This window comes from Aotus nancymaae, unplaced genomic scaffold (genome assembly GCF_030222135.1).
Source record: "Aotus nancymaae isolate 86718 unplaced genomic scaffold, 86718_ANA_hifiasm-v0.15.2.pri h1tg000010l, whole genome shotgun sequence".
Classification (NCBI taxonomy): domain Eukaryota; kingdom Metazoa; phylum Chordata; class Mammalia; order Primates; family Aotidae; genus Aotus; species Aotus nancymaae.
In genome coordinates, this window is record NW_026988421.1 from 65,252,202 (window position 1) to 65,269,127 (window position 16,926).

Consider the following 16,926-nt stretch of genomic DNA (forward strand, 5'->3'; position numbering starts at 1 on the left):
ATTATGGCCCAAACCTACCATGTATGTTCTAAACTCAGGGCCTTCACATTTGAGTTCTATGCCTGGATCATTCTTCCTCTAGATATGTATGGCTCAATCACTCATTTCTTGTGGGGTTTTATCCAAATACTACCTTCTCAATAGAGTACTTCCTGATCACCCTCTTTAAAATTGCAAGCTCCACCCTCCCTTCCCCAAACCCCCAACTCTTATGTGTTTTATTTTTCTTTTTCTCTACAGCACTTATTACTATGTCATACTATATATTTTACTTATTGTCTGACTCCAATCTTGAGAATATGAGGACATAAATTTTTGTCCTTTTATTCTGTGTATGCTCCCAACAACTAGGATAGTACTGGCATATAACATATAACCAACAACTTTTTAACTTTTTAAATCAATCAATTAGCCGGGCACGGTGGCTCATGCCTATAATCCCAGCACTTTGGGAGGCCAAGGTGGGTGGATCACGAGGTCAAGAGATCGAGACCATCCTGGTCAACAAGGTGAAACCCCGTCTCTACTAAAAAATACAAAAATTAGCTGGGCATAGTGGCGCACGCCTGTAGTCCCAGCTACTCAGGAGGCTGAGGCAGGAGAATTGCTTGAACCCAGGAGGCGGAGGTTGCAGTGAGCCGAGATCGCGCCATTGCATTCCAGCCTGGGTAACAAGAGTGAAACTCCGTCTCAAAAAAAAAAAAAAAAAAAAAAAATTGTTTTTCTCATTCTGCCCTCTCACTAGCATCTTTCTTCCTCATACATATTGAATATCTACCTCTGCAGCAACTCAAGAACAGATCACTGTGTAACCTGCTATTATGTTCCTACAAATGTCTCCATATGATGTGGAGGAGGCAGTGCCAGCAATACATATTTAGTATTATTTAATAAGCTGTGGGGGAAATCTGTTATAATGACTCCACATTATTTTGGCTTAACCTGGAAATTTATAAACAAGCCATTATAAGGTCAGGTAAAAGCAGGCAAATTTCATAATTTGTTACTGGAAGGGGAAGAATGCCTATCAGTAACCTCTTAAACTATACCAAAAGAGTCCACAGTTAAATAACTGGATATTTGTCCAGTGACCTATGGGATTTTGAACCTTTGGAGAAATAAGGAGAAACACAGGGAAAGGGGAAAAGCAGTGACTGCTTTTACTAATTGCATAGTGGCCTGACATGATGATTTGTTTAAAGAAGGTCAACCCAGCTTTGCAAAATTTAGTGACCACTATTATATCCCAGCCTGTTGCTCTTCTTAATTGTCGCTGGTAAGAAAGTATTGCTGACATAGGCTCTATTCCAGAACAAAGAATGAATAAGGTTTGGTCCTGTGTTCAAAAACCAAAATTGGTTCCAAAACAAACCAATAGGAAATTATTTCCAGGACAGTACTATACAAATCTGAAATTTGTAAACTTCAGCCCCTTTAGTCTTCTTCAACTGGATTTCTGAAAGAATTAAGCGCTAATACTCTAGGGCTTCAACTGTTCCTAATGAAATAGCAACTCTCCTATGCATAGCACTAGCTATATGCCATCTTGAAAAGAATTAAGAAAATAGTTACTCCAAAAAAGAAAAAAAAAATAGTTACTCTAATCACATTCTGTGTTCTGTGGTTCAGATAACCCTATTTGAGAAAAGACAGGGCTCCACTCAGCGATGGTATTAATAGTTAAGAGCCTGGATTCTGGAGCCAAAATGGGTTCAAAATCCCAACACCGATACTTCAGCTATATGATTTTGGGCAAGTTATTTTAACTTCTTTTAGGCCTCAGTTTCTCTTTCCAAAGAGAGTTTAGGCCAGGCGCCGTGGCTCACACCTGTAATCCCAGCACTTTGGGAGGCCAAGGCAGGTGGATCACCTGAGGTCAGGAGTTCAGAACCAGCCTGGCCAACAGAGTGAAACCCTGTCTCTACTAAAACATACAAAAATTAGCCGGGCGTGGTAGCAAGCACCTGTAATCTCAGCTACTTGGAAGGCTGAGACAGGAGAATTGCTTAAACCTGGGAGGTGGAGGTTGCAGTGAGTAGAGATTGCACCATTGCACTCCTGGACAAGAGCGAAACTCTGTCTCAAAAAAAAAAAAGAGAGCGTTTAATAATAGTATTTACACCAGCCTGACCAATATGGTGAAATCTTGTCTCTACTAAAAATACAAAAATTAGCTGGGCATGGTGGCAGGCGCCTGTAGTCCCAGCTACTTGGGAGGCTGAGACAGCAGAATCGCTTGAACCTGTGAGGTGAAGACTGCAGTGAGCCAAGGTTGTGCCACTGCACTCTCGCCTGGGCTACAGAGTGAGACTAAATCTCAAAAAAAAAAAAAAAAAAGTATTTACTGCCTAGGGCTATTTAAGGATTAAATGAGTACACACACACACACACACACACACACACACACATACGGTATATACCGGCGCACTCTGGGAGGCCAAGTTGGGGGGATTACCTAAGATCAGGAGTTCAAGACCAGCTCGGCCAACATGGTAAAACACCGTCTCTACTAAAAATACAAAAATTAGCCAGGTGTGCTGGCAGGCACCTGTAATCCCAGCTACTCAGGAGGCTGAGGCAGAGAATTGCTTGAACCTGGGAGGCAGAGGTCGCAGTGAGCCGAGATCGCACCACTGTACTCCAGCCTAGGCGACAGAGACTCCATCTCAGGAAATAAAAAAATAAAAAATAAAAAAAAAATGTGTATATATCTTAGACTAATCCCTGTCAGTGTTATAAGTGCTAAGTGTTAGGTATTATTATTCTATTTGGGAGTCATTTCAGGTTGCTTAAGAGACTGTCACTGTCCTATGCTGAAAGAAGGGATCTGAGTCAGGTGCTTCTACCTTGAGCTACTTCCTCAGTCTCTGAGATCTGGGTAGGAAGAACTACACTTTTTTCTATTCTCTATTGTTTCTCCCATTCAAAGGAGGCATATTTCCCATGACCTAGATAACAACGGTTTCAGTAGAGAAAGGAAAGTTCTTAAGATCAGAGCTCTGACTGCACCCAGAGTGAGTCTGTAACAATAGATTTGGCTCCTCAGTTAGTGGTATCAACATCTCCATGATATAATCTTTTCTCACCTCTTAATTACAGGCATCCTTCCTCATACACAGTGAGAATCTGTGCATTCAGAATGGCCTCTGACTACATTTTCCTTATTCTCCTTTTTTAATTATTATTGTCGGTCTTGCTCTGCTATTGTTAGGAAGAAGCAAGTATATTAGGGATAAAGCAGACTGAGCCCGCCCAGCACGCATCTGTAGAGTTCTGGAAGAAGCTGTAGCACAAAGACCCTCTGTTAGAGAAGCACAGTAACCTCTGTGTGTCCCTCTCACATGAGCACAGGGGCTGGAATGGGTCTCCTCCCGTTCCCTTTTTCACCCTCCTCCCACCTTTCCCAGAGGGAGATCCTGTTCACACCAAAGAAAGCCAAGAACATTTAGTTCAGCAGTAAGAACAGGTGGCAGCACCAATAAGGAACAAAAACTGGTATTCTTCCAATTGCTGAGTTCTATGACAGCCAAGGAGAAAGGGCAGGAAGAATCAAAAACCAGGATTCACTTTTCCCTGTGGGGTCCCTGATGGTTCCATTTCAACAAGTAGAGAAAACTCATCTTTGAGTTTCTCTCTGCTCTTCTTCACAGGGTGAAAGCAAAGAGGTCTTCCCTTTCATTCTCAAGAGAAGGCAAATCACTTTTTGTCTGTTAACTAGTTTCTTGGATGCAGTACAAAACAACAAGACTTTAATGACTAAAAGCAGGTGCTTCCCCACCCACCTCTCTTGATCAAGTAGCAAACAATTCTATCCACATGAGCACATAATTATTTGGATTAGCAAAAATCATGTAAATAAGATAGAAGTGCCATAAAAACAGAAAGTCTTTGTGCTTTGGCATCTACAAATGCAGCTGTTGCTTAAGTATTTTTTCCCCTAAAATACAGACTCTTCTCCTTAAGTGGAGAACAGCTGTTTATTTCTCTCTCAGGATTTCCTAGCCTTATAGCTAAAAGAAGTCATGAGTAGAGAAGGTGAGGATTAAGGAGAAAGGCTGTCATTAATTTTGGTGCTTTTTGAGCTCAAGGTCTTTGGAAAGTGCTCCAGTAAGCAGCCCAATTCATCCCTGCAATACCTTCTGCAAAGGTGTGACAAACTTTATACCCTGCCATTAACTCAATTCTTAGGGTTTCCCTCCTTGATCTGGGCTTCCCAAATCACTCATTATTTTGACTCTCATAATCACTATTTTTGCTATATCTCCTGTGGATCATAGAACTTAATTGGCCAGTCTAGCTTCTTTGTAAACATTACCCTCTGTAAGTAAGGTAAGGGAGCTAGTCACAGACTACTGGAAAAGAGAACATTCACTCGGTTTTGTGTGTTCAAAAGAACGTTGAAAGTTCTATTTCAAGAGGGGAAAAACATTTTGCCCTTTTGGAACCCAATTATAATAACATAGGATTTTAGCATTTTATTGTAGAAAATTTCAAACATACAAGAGTAAACAGAATAGCTCAATCAACTCCCTGTGCCCAATCTTATTTCATCTATGCCACCCACCCACTTAACCTACTCTCAGATCATTTCGAAACAAGTGCCAAACATTTTTCATTTGTAACTATTTCAGAATATATCTCTAAAAAAAAAAAAAAGCTTTTTCTCTAAAACATAATCATAAGGCTGGGCATAGTGGCTCACACCTAATAATCCCAGCACTTTGGGAGGATGGCTTAAAGCCAAGAGTTTGAGACCAACCTGGGCAACAAGGCAAGACCTTGTGTCTACAATAAAAAAAATTAACTAGATGCAGTGGCATACACCTGCAGTCTCAGCTACACAGTTGGCTGAGGTGGGAAGGATTGTTTAAGGCCAAGAGTTCAGTGAGCTATAACTGCATCACTTCACTTTGGCCTGGGCAACAGAGCAAGCCCCTGTCTCAAATAAATAAATAAATAGCCATAATATTATCACATGCACCCCAAAAAGTATCAATAATTTATTAATATCATCACATATGTAATTTAATACAAACTCTTGATCTAACTTTGGGGAAGGGAGAGAAGAGTAGCTAGTTTCTCCCATGGGATTCTCTAACCATATAGCTACCTTCTGAACTCTCTGATTAGAAAAGCACCTACAAATCCTTTACCAGTCCTTTTAAATTAAAGTCAATTATCAATACCATATCACCTCATGACTTTAAGGCCTTATTTGCATTATGTTCATAACAATATTTTGGACTTGCAATGGTGAAGTTAAAGACCATCATAAGCTACATATCACACTCATTCCTGCTACCACCCATGAAAAATAGAGGCACTCACATATGCACAAAGACAAACACAGAAAACGGGAACACCAAGACTTTAAGACAATGGACAGAGAGACACAGAGACAGATATGGGCCAAATTCATCAGAGAATGATACTGCTTTTAGTATGAAATAATAAACTAATGTTAAGGTTTTATAAAATATAATAGTCAATTTACTAATTTTTGCCAAGATCAAAACTGCAAGACTCTTATAAATTACCAACAGTATTCAAATCAAATTTTGAGAATCAATACATAACCATTTACCCCACAGGAAAAATTGAAAGGGGAGAGGAAGACCCTTCTGGATATGCACAAAGTTTTGAGATTGTCTAAACTGTAAGATCTGCCATAAATTCTGGCAAAGAATCATCATGATTCACTATGTTTCCTTGCAGTCATACCCCTCCTATTTGAACATCGTAATATAATTCTGAATTCCAAATTTTAAAAAAAGATGAAGAATTCATTTTATACTATTCAAGTTTTGCCAATGGATAAATTAGCTGAAAATATTTAAACCAGTCACAGCCTAATAGGAACTTAAAACTAAGGAAGGATAATCAAAGGACCACACAAATATGCTCATATTCATGCATATGTGACCAAAACAAGGAAGTTAAACTCAAGTAGATGATATCTGGATTAGCCATAAGGACATACTTCCTATGTGAGAGCTATGTATTACCAGCTAAAATTTCTAGAAAATATACTAGAAATCTAATTTCCTAGTTTAAACAATCAGTTCAGAATAATGAGTTTTCTCTTCTCCGATAGTGGCTGAGACTAAAGAACAATGAAGAACCTTCCATTCCTAAAATCTGCAAAAGAAAGGAATGGATTAATAATGAACAATGAGTGATTTCTTGTATCATTTTATTCTCTGTGCTTATATTTGAGTACACAATAGAGAAACAGGCATAAGGTATAACTTGAAAAATACTAGGCCAGGAGCAGTGGCTCACGTAATTCCAGCACTCTGGGGGAGGCCGAGGCAGGTGGATCATGAGGTCAAGATATCGAGACCATCCTGGCTAACACGGTGAAACTCCATCTTTACTAAAAATACAAATAATTAGCCGGGCATGGTGTCACACACCTGTAATTCCAGTTACTCAGAAGTCTGAGGCAGGAGAATCACTAGAACCTGGCGGGTGGAGATTGCAGTGAGCTGAGATTGCACCACTGCACTCCAGCCTGGCGACAGAGCAAGACTCCGTCTCAAAGAAAAAAGAAAAGAAAAGAAAGAAAAATACTAGAGATTTATTCCTTGAATTCTCAAATTTTCCCCCAATTAACAAATGAACAACTATGAGCAGACACATACCTTTGTGCCCCATCAGAACAGTCTAATTGCCCTCCATATACAGACATTACATGATACCTTATGCACAAAATTCTATTTCCTCCTCACCCACCCCCTACCAGCACCATCCCCAGGCTTTTATGCCTTATACTAGCACTCTTAAAAGAAAAATCACTAATTGAGAAGATTTGTTTAACCAATCAATGCACATTCTGCTTTGCCTATAACAAAAAACACTCTGTCCTACATCCTGGCACTGCAAAGCCTCTAGTACAATCCCTGGAAGAACAAAATCTTTGTGGCACATTCAATACAGAGGACGGATTTCCTCTCCTAAACAGAGATAAATAAATAAGCCAACACCAAAGTCAAGTCATACCCTGAGTGTAAGATTAGATTCAATGTGAATAATAAATAAGACCTCTGAGCTATAAGCATAACAGCAATTTAGGTCAGGAAAAATATTTTAGTGAAATGAGATAGAATAAATTTGGGGCTTTTGAGGGGACATGGTACACAAACTTCTTCAATTTTTTTTTTTTTTTTTTTGAGATGGAGTCTCTCTCTGTCGCCCAGGCTGGAGTGCAGTGGTGCAATCTCAGCTCACTGCAACCTCTGCCTCCCAGGTTCAAGTGATTTTCCTGCCTCAGCCTCCCGAGTAGCCACCACACCAGCTAATTTTTGTATTTTTAGTAGAGACGGGGGTTTCACCACGTTGGCCAGGATGGTCTCAATCTTTTCTTTTTTTTTTTTTTTTGAGACAAGAGTTTCGCTCTTGTTACCCAGACTGGAGTGCAATGGCGCGATCTTGGCTCACCGCAACCTCCGCCTCCTGGGTTCAGGCAATTCTCCTGCCTCAGCCTCCTGAGTAGCTGGGATTACAGGCACACGCCACCGTGCCCAGCTAATTTTTTGTATTTTTAATAGAGACGGGATTTCACCATGTTGACCGGGATGGTCTCGATCTCTTGACCTCGTGATCCACCCGCCTCGGCCTCCCAAAGTGCTGGGATTACAGGCGTGAGCCACCGCGTGCGGGTCTCAATCTTTTCACCTAGTGATCCACCCGCCTCAGCCTCCCAAAGTGCTGGTACTGCAGGTGTGAGCCACCTCGCCCAACCTAATTTTTATATTTTTAGTAGAGATGGGGTTTCACCTTGTTAGCCAGGATGGTCTCCATCTACTGACCTCGTGATCACCTGCCTCAGCGTCTGAAAGTGCTGAGATTATAGGTGTGAGGCACTGTACCCAGCCTTCAATTTTTAAGTCAGAATTGACAGGCATCATGGTCCAAAGTAAGCAGAATGACACACTGACACAAAATCTTTTCAGTGAAAGGTGTAATTAGTAACTTGCATGCAAGATTTTGAGGCTAAATTTACTGTAGGGACTTAGTATCAAGTAATACAGAAAAAAAACAGTACATTTTACAGAACCAAAATAAATGGATCATAAATACTATGTTGAAGATCACAAGACACAGAAATAATGACAGATGTCCATGTAACAGAGGATAACAATAAAAATATTAAAGACATGAACCAAAAGGTCTTTACATAAGGCCAACACCAAGTGCGTTTTAGGAATTGGTGCAAGATAAAGTATATAACGGAGAAAGAACAGGAATATATATATATATATAATTTTTTTTTTTTTTTGTATGGAGTTTCACTCTTTTGCCCAGGCTGGAGTGCAGTGGTGCAGTATCAGCTCACTGAAACCTATGCCTTCCAGTTTCAAGTGATTCTTCTGCCTCAGCCTCCCGAGTAGCTGGGATTACAGGTGCCCATGACCACGCCTGGCTAATTTTTGTTATTTTTAGTAGAGATGGGGTTTCACCATGTTGGCCAGGCTGGTCTTGAACTCCTGACCTCATGATCCACCTGCCTCGGCCTCCCAAAATGCTGGGATTACAGGTGTGAGCCACCGTGCCTGGCCTCAAGAATATTTATCTTTAAGCCAGACATGGAAAGGCAAGTCCCTCATCTAAACATCAGACTAAGGGAAAGCTGGCTAGCCTCTGATTCATCTAGAAACATGTTAGTGTTTCCTTTTGTCCTTAATAGTGGTTCCTAAAGTGAATAATTATACTTCAAAATAAAGAAACCTGACTTTACAGAATTGGCAAGTCCTTATAAAGCTGACTCTTGAACAACTCAGTGGTTAGGAGAACTGATCCCATACAGTCAAAAATTTGTGTATAACTTTGACACCCCAAAAACTTAACTACTAAGAGCCTACTGTTGACTAGAAGCCTTACCAATAACATAGTTAATAGACTACAGTCTACACATAAGTTATACGTTTGTGACATAACTTTTTCTTAATTTTTTTGATATTCCTAGGCTATATTGTTTGTGAGTTTTTTCCAATTGTCACAAATCTCAAAAAATTTTATATTTATTGAAAAAAAACCACACATAAATGGACCCACAAAGTTCAAACCCGTGTTGTTCAAGGGTCAATTATATTTCCAGTTGAGACATTTTGGAGTTTCCTGTTCTAAAAAAAAAAACCACAAAATAAGATTTTTGCAACCAGGCATGGTAGCTCATGCCTGTAATCCCAGCACTCTGGGAGGCCAAGGCAGGTGGGTCACCTGAGGTCGGGAGCTCAAGACCAGCCTGGCCAACATGGTGAAACCCTGGCTCTACTAAAAATACAAAAAATTAGCCAGGTGTGTGGCACACGCCTGTAATCCCAGCTACTTGGGAGGCAGAGGCAGGAGAACTGCTTGAACCTGGGAGGCAGAGGTTGCAGTGAGTCCAGATCGTGTCACTGCACTCCATCTCAAGAAAAAAAAAAAAAGAATTTTACATATCAACTTAGCATTAGAGAATGCAAAGAGGGCCAGGCATGGTGGCTCATGTCTGTAATCCCAGCAGAGTTTAGGAGGCCGAGGTAGGCAGATCATTTGAGGTCAGCAGTTCGAGACCAGCCTAGCCAACTAAAAATATATGCAAAGATTAGCCACCACCCACTGGGAAGGCAGAGGCAGGAGAATCACTTGAACCTGGGAGGCAGAAGTTGCAGTGAGCTGAGATTGCGCCACTGCACTCTAGCTTGGGTGACAAAGCAACTCCATTTCAAAAAAAAAAAGAGAGAAAGAGAATGGAAACTGGTTATAAATAGCCAGCAAAAAGGAATTAGCCTCACCACATATCCCTCTAATTTTTAAATAGGAAGCAGGGAAAAAATGGGATTTAAGTATATAAAATTATACCCACACTATAAACACCACAAGGTAACATGTAACTTAACCACAGGATACCAGATAACTGCTTTGCTGACAGAATCCCAAGCCTGCCTTCTTCCTTCAGCAGGTCTTTTTCATCATCACCCTAGCCTCACCCACCATACATATTTTACCTTCCCTTACCAAATGAGAAAAGCCTACTAAAAAAAGTAAGACCAAAAGTCACAGGATGAAAATCTCTTTCCATTAAATAGGACAAGAGTGAGAAAGATATAAAAGACAGAAAGAAAAACAAAAGGCAACTACCAAAAACTCGATAACTAATAAAATTCAAGAACTACCAAAAGATTATATCAACCCAGAAAAAGTACAGTGTTTATAGTAAGGTCCAAGCACTGTACTAGGAACTGTGAGAAATACCAAGAGAGAAGAGTTGAGCTACTTTTCCAAAAATTCATTCAGCCATGCTAAATACTGTTAAGTCAAACAATCATAGATCTAGATAGACAGTATTTCTAAAATTTCATGAAGGGCAGGGCACAGTGGCTCACATCTGTAATCTTAGCAGCTTGGGATGCTAAGGCAGGAGGATCACTTGAGGTCAGGTGTTCAAGACCAGCCTGGACAACATAGCAAGACCCTGTCTCTGTTTTTTTAAATTTTTTAATTTAAAATTTAAATAAAACTTCATGAAGAAGGTAATTTCTGAAGCAGAGTTCTGAAAATTGGATGTGGTTTGGCAAAAGGAAGGTAAAACACTCCACGCAAAGTGAATGGCATCTGAAATGTCTGAGAGGTAGACATAGCGAGTGCACTGTTATCATAGTTGAAATGGAAAACGCCTAGGGAAGGAAAAGAGGGGAAAGAAATATAAAATAGGTTTTAAAATGTCTCTAATCATGCATTTTTAAGTGATTTAAGAGATAAGTGGGAGCCACTTCAGGATTATAAGAAGATACTAACTTCAAAATAGCATTCCAGGGTATTCTTAGGTTTAAAAACAAATGAAGTAGGAAGATACTACAGATAGAGGGATAATTTAGGGATCTGGAGAAACGTACTCTCTTTACAAAAACAGTGGGCAAAAAGACTTACTACCAGAAATACAGACCAGAGGGGAATCATAAAGAGAAATGACAATCTGTTAGTTGGGCATGCTAGCGCACACCTATAATCCCAGCTACTCAGAAGGCTGAGGCACAAGAATTGCTTGAACCCAGGAGATGGAGGTTGAACCCAGGAGATGGAGGTTGAACCCAGTGAGCCAAGATCGTACCATTGCACTCAGGCCTGAGTGACAGAGCAAGACTCTGTCTCAAAAAATAAAAAATAAAAAAAGAGAGCAAGAGCTGGGTGTGGTGGCTCACACCTGTAATCCCAGCACTTTGGGAGGCCAAGGCAGGCAGATCATCTAAGGTCGGGAATTTGAGACCAGCCTGACCAACATGGAGAAACCCTGTCTCTATTAATGAAAAAAAAAGAGAGAGAGAGAAAGAGAGAAATGACAATCTCTGTGCTAGAATTCAAGCAATTTTCAGCTTTCCTCTTTACACTTTAGTGTGCTTCCTAGAATGGTTGCAGTGCTTTTCTATATTTTATAATTAAAATAGTCATACAACATACAAAAAGAGAAAACATAACGTATACATGTACATAGCCAAAGAATATGGTAAATTAACACCCATACACCCATGTGCCCACCACCCAATTTAAGAAATAGAAAAATAAACCATGAGTTTAAGGTTCTCCAATTGATTACATATTCTTACATGAAATCCACCCTCCACCTTCCACAGAACATAACTATCCTGAATTTTGTGAAAATCATTCCCTTTTTCTCTCAGTTTTATCATATGCATGTACCCTGAACAATATGTTATTCAGTTTCCCTGGTTTTGATTTGTATATAAACAGAATCATGGTTATACAGTCTTCTCTGACTTGCTTTTTTCAATCAATGTGATGTTTAATGAGATTAACCCAAGTTGTTGTACGCAGCTGCAGATCATTCATTTTCATTACTATATAGTATTTTACTATTGGAATAAACCACAATTTTAAAATCCACTCTGGTGTAGTTGGAATGGGTTGTTTCCATTTTTCTTCAATCTCAAAAAATACTACTTTGAACATTCTCAAATATATCTCCTGGTACATTATGTATCAAGAAGTTTTCTACAATGTATATCTAGGGGTGGAATTGTGAGGTGGTTACATGTAAGTTTAATTTTACTAAGTAATGACAAACCGTTTTCCTAAGTAGTGGTATCAATTTATATTCCAGCTAGCAATGTATGTAAAGTTCTCATTATTCTACCTTTTTGGTAACACTGAATTTTTTTTTCTTTTTGAGATAGGGTCTCGCTTTGTCACTCATGCTGGAGTGCAGTGGCGCAATCAAGGCTCACTGCAGCCTCAACCTCTTGGGCTCAAGTGATCTTCCCGCTTCAGCCTCCCAAGTAGCTAGGACTACATGCACATGCCACCATGCCCACCTAATTTTTTAAAATGTTTTTGTAGAGACAGGGTCTCACTTTGTTGTCCATGGTGGTCTCAAATTCCTAGGCTCAGCGATCCTCCTGCCTCAGCCTCCCAAAGTGCTGGGATTTCAGGTGTGAGCCACCACAGCCTGGCAGTAATAATTTTATCAGATTTTAAAATGTTTACCAACCTGAAGGGTATGGCTTAATTTACATTTCTTAGATTACTAATGTTGGTAAGCATTTTTCATATGCTTAGGGGTTATTTGGGTTTCCTATCCTGAGAAATGGCTGTTAGTAGCTTTGTCCATTTTTATCTTGACTCATTTATCTTTTACTTATTTTTTATAGGAATTCTCTGGAGTTCTATGCTGGATACTAATCTTTTGTTGCATATATATGTTGAAGATACTTTCTCCAGGTTTGTAGCCTCGTCTCTTTGCATTCTTTATGGAGTCTTTAATGAATGAAAGTTTTTGAATTTCTGTAGTAAAATTTATCAGTTTCTTAACATTTGACTTTTCATGTCTTATTAAATAAGTACTTCCCTATTCCTGAGGTCATGATACTCTCTCACATTTTCTTCTAAAACTTAAAAAAAAAAAAAAATGGAGACAAGAATCTCACTTTGTAACCCAGGCTAGAGTATAGTGGCACAAACACAGTTCACTGCAGCCTCAACCTCCTGGGCTCAAGCAAACCTCCTGCCTCAGCCTCCCAAGTAGCTGGGCCAACAGGTGTGTACCACCATGCCTGACTAATTTTTGACTTGTTACAGAGACAGGATCTCATTTTGTTGCCCAGGTTTGTTTCAAACTCCTAGGCTCAAGCAATTCTCCCACCTTGGCTTCCCAGAGTGCTCAGGTTAGAGGTGTGAGCCACATTTTAGCCCTTAATTCATCTGAAATTCTTATTTTTGGTATGGTATGAAGCAGAAAACTAATTTCCTTTTTCTTTTCCCTACAGAGATAACTAATTGTCTAAACAACATTTATTGAAAAATCCAATTTCTCCTTAGATTCACAGAGCAAGTAGCAAGTTTCCTATATGACTATTTCTAAATTACTAATTTTGTTCCATTGACTTATTTGCCATACTGTGTAAATACCACATTGTCTTAATTATTATAGTTTTATAATTATTCTTGGTATCTGGTAAAGTATGGTAGTCATTAATACTGTTTGGCAAATATCTCTGATCTTGCCTCTCTCAAGGATCACCATAGGATTGCAGTTCCATGTTCCCTTGTGGGTCAGTGGGACAAGATAATTACTCCTGGTCAATGAGATGTGAGCAAAAGTGAACTGCTGAGCATTTAACTGCCTGCGCAAAACCCTCCAGAGCTCTTTTTCTCCCCCTGGATTAACAACTAATATTTTATATGGTGGATGCCAGCACCTTCAGAGGCCAAGGTGGGAAGATCACTTGAGGCCAGGAATTCCAAGACCAGCCTTGGTTAACATAGCAAGACCCTGTCTCTACAAAAATAAAACAAAACAAAAAGAGTCAGGTATGGTGGCATACATGTATAGTCCTAGCTACTTGGGAGGCTGAGGCATAAAATTGCTTGACCCAAGGAGTTTGAGGCTGTAGTGAGCTATGACCAGTACCACCATACTCCAGGCTGGGTGACAGAGCAAGATCCTGTCGCTGAAAAATAATAATATTCAATATGATTGTAGCTTTGGTACCTAAGTGACTATAATCAGCAGTTTCCCTACTTATCTTCAGTGAATGAGAAATAAATCTTTTGTATATTTATCACAGGGATTTTAGGGTTGTTTGTTACTAGAATATAATTTAGCATACTCTGGACCAGGCATGGTAATTCATGCCTGTAACCCTAGCACTTTGAGAAGCTGAAGTAGAAGGATTGCTTGAGTCCAGGAGTTCAAAACCAGCCTAGGCAACATAGTCAGTTCTCATCTCTACAAAAAATTTTAAAATGAGCCAGACATGGCAGCATGTGCCTGTGGTCCCAGCTACTCAGAAGGCTGAGGCAAGAGGATTCCTTAAGCCCAGGAGGTCGAGGCTGCAATGAACCATAATAGCCCCACTATACCCCAGCCTGGGCAACAGAACAAGATCCTATTTCAAATAAATAAATAAATAATAAATAACTTAGCCTACTTACTCTGTAGTCATTCACTTTATTGTTATTTTTCAGTAGTGTTCTATTTTTCCCTGTTTGTTATATAAATTTCAGAACTGTCTTTTCTCAACTTCCAAAATAAGCCTGCCGATCAGAGTATACATGAATACCACCACATTGCAAAACAAAAGGCATTATCTAAAAAAGTTGAAGACATACATATTCTATGGTCTAGCAATCCTAGTCCTGGGCATGTGTACAAAAGAAATGTATACACATACATAAACATGTACAAAAACGTTCTTAGTAATACTGTTCATAAAAATAAAAATAGAAACAATCCAAATGACTACCAATATTTGGTAGTCATTTGGCAGAAGGGACCACCAACAGTGATTTATTCACACAAAGAAATACCAATGCTGGGCGTGATGGCTCACGCCTGTAATCCCAGCACTTTGGAAGGCTGAGGTGGGTGGATCACCTGAGGTCAAGAGATTGAGACTATCCTGGTCAACATGGTGAAACCCCGTCTCTACTAAAAACACAAAAATTAGCTAGGCGTGGTGGTACATGCCTGTAATCCCAGCTACTTGGGAGGCTGAGGCAGGAGAATTGCTTGAACCTGGGAGGCAGAGGTTACAGTGAGCTGAGATGGCGCCACTGCACTCCAGCCTGGGCAACAAGAGTGAAACTCCATCTCCAAAAAAAAAAAAAAAAAAAGTCCAGGTGCGGTGGCTCACACCTACCACTTTGGGAGGCTGAGGTGGGTGGATCACCTGAGGTCAGAAGTTCAAGACCAGCCTGGCCATCATGGTGAAACCCCATCTTTTAATTAAAAAAAAAAAAAAAAAAACTGCCTTAAAACTCCAAAGTGAGTTGGGTGTGGTGGCATGAACCTGTAATCCCAGCTATTCTTGAGCCCAGGATCAAGACCAACCTAGGAAACTAGTAAGATTTCATCTCAAAATATACATATATATAACTGGGAAAATCTCCTAAAGTTTTTAGTCACAATTCCTATTTCAGGATGTTAAAGCAACTATTAAAAATTAAACATATAACAATCACATCCAAGCGACCCTGTAACAAACCAAGAATTCAGGCTTTATGAAACCAAAAATGACTGTGGAAGCTTACTCAGAAATTAGACAGACTCATCCACATATAAATAATTCATTATATATCTGGACCAAGAAAATACAGGGAAACTACATGTTGGAATTACCCCTTTACACATCATACTTCTTTCTCTTTAACAACATACCGAAAATCTCCAAGTCAGAAATCTCTCACTTTAGGCCATTTTCTTTGCTCTAAAGAAATCTCTGGTTTCATTATATTCAGAAATGAAAAACTTGGAGACAGGTGAGGAAATAAAAAACAGAAATGAAAAACTTGAAGCTAAACAATACATGGGGTAGAGAGCTAATATAAAAGAATCAAGTAAATGTAGTAATGGGAAACTAGGGAATAACAAAATTTTAATACTGACATTTTTCTCTTTTCTTTTCCTTTTTTTTTTCTTTCTTCTTTTCTTTGAGCCAGGGTATCACTCTGTTGCCCAGGCTGGAGTGCAGTGGTGTAATGATAACTCACTGCAGCTTTTAACTCTTAGTCTCAAGCGATCCTTCCACCTTGACCTCCCAAAAGCTGGGATTACAGGTATGTGCCACCTCGTCTGTTGTACTGGCATTTATCAATAGGAAGAGTTTATTGCTAAACTTAGCTTTAACAAACAAAATTAATTCCCTAAAAACAACTAGTTGCTTCATTTAAATTGAAAATTTAGAATTAGCCTTTCAAATAAATACTCAAAGCAGAAGCAGCCTGGGTGCGGTGGCTCACACCTGTAATCCCAGCACTTTGGGAGGCTGAGGTAGGCAGATCACCTGAAGTCAGGAGTTTGAGACCAGCCTGGCCAAAATGGCAAAACCCCATCTCTACTAAAAATATAAAAATTGGGGCCAGGCACGGTGGCTCACGCCTGTAATCCCAGCACTCTGGGAGGCCGAGGCGGGTGGATCACGAGGTCAAGAGATCGAGACCATCCTGGTCAACATAGTGAAACCCCGTCTCTACTAAAAATACAAAAAATTAGCTGGGCACGGTGGCGTGTGCCTGTAATCCCAGCTACTCAGGAGGCTGAGGCAGGAGAATTGCTTGAACCCCAGAGGCGGAGGTTGCGGTGAGCCGAGATCGCGCCATTGCACTACAGCCTGGGTAAGAAGAGCGAAACTCCGTCTCAAAAAAACAAAAAAAACAAAAAAAACAAAAAAAAAATATAAAAATTGGCTGGACGCAGTGGCTCACGCCTATAATCCCAGTACTTTGGGAGGCCTAGGCGGGCAGACCACAAGGTAAAGAGATCAAGACCATCCTGGCCAACATAGTGAAACCCCATCTCTACTAAAATATAAAAATTAGCTGGGCGTGGTGGCGTGCACCGGTAGTACCAGCTACTTGGGAGGCTAAGGCAGGAGAATTGCTTGAACCAGGGAGGCAGAGGTTGCAATGAGCCAAGATCGTGCAATG

At 40.0% G+C, this 16,926-nt stretch overlaps 1 protein-coding gene across 19 annotated transcripts in view; it reads right to left on the minus strand.

The window, feature by feature from the left end:
• The window catches only part of USP54 (ubiquitin specific peptidase 54), a 133,241-nt gene that overhangs the window by 50,692 nt on the left and 65,623 nt on the right, over nt 1-16,926 (minus strand). The window lies entirely within an intron of this gene.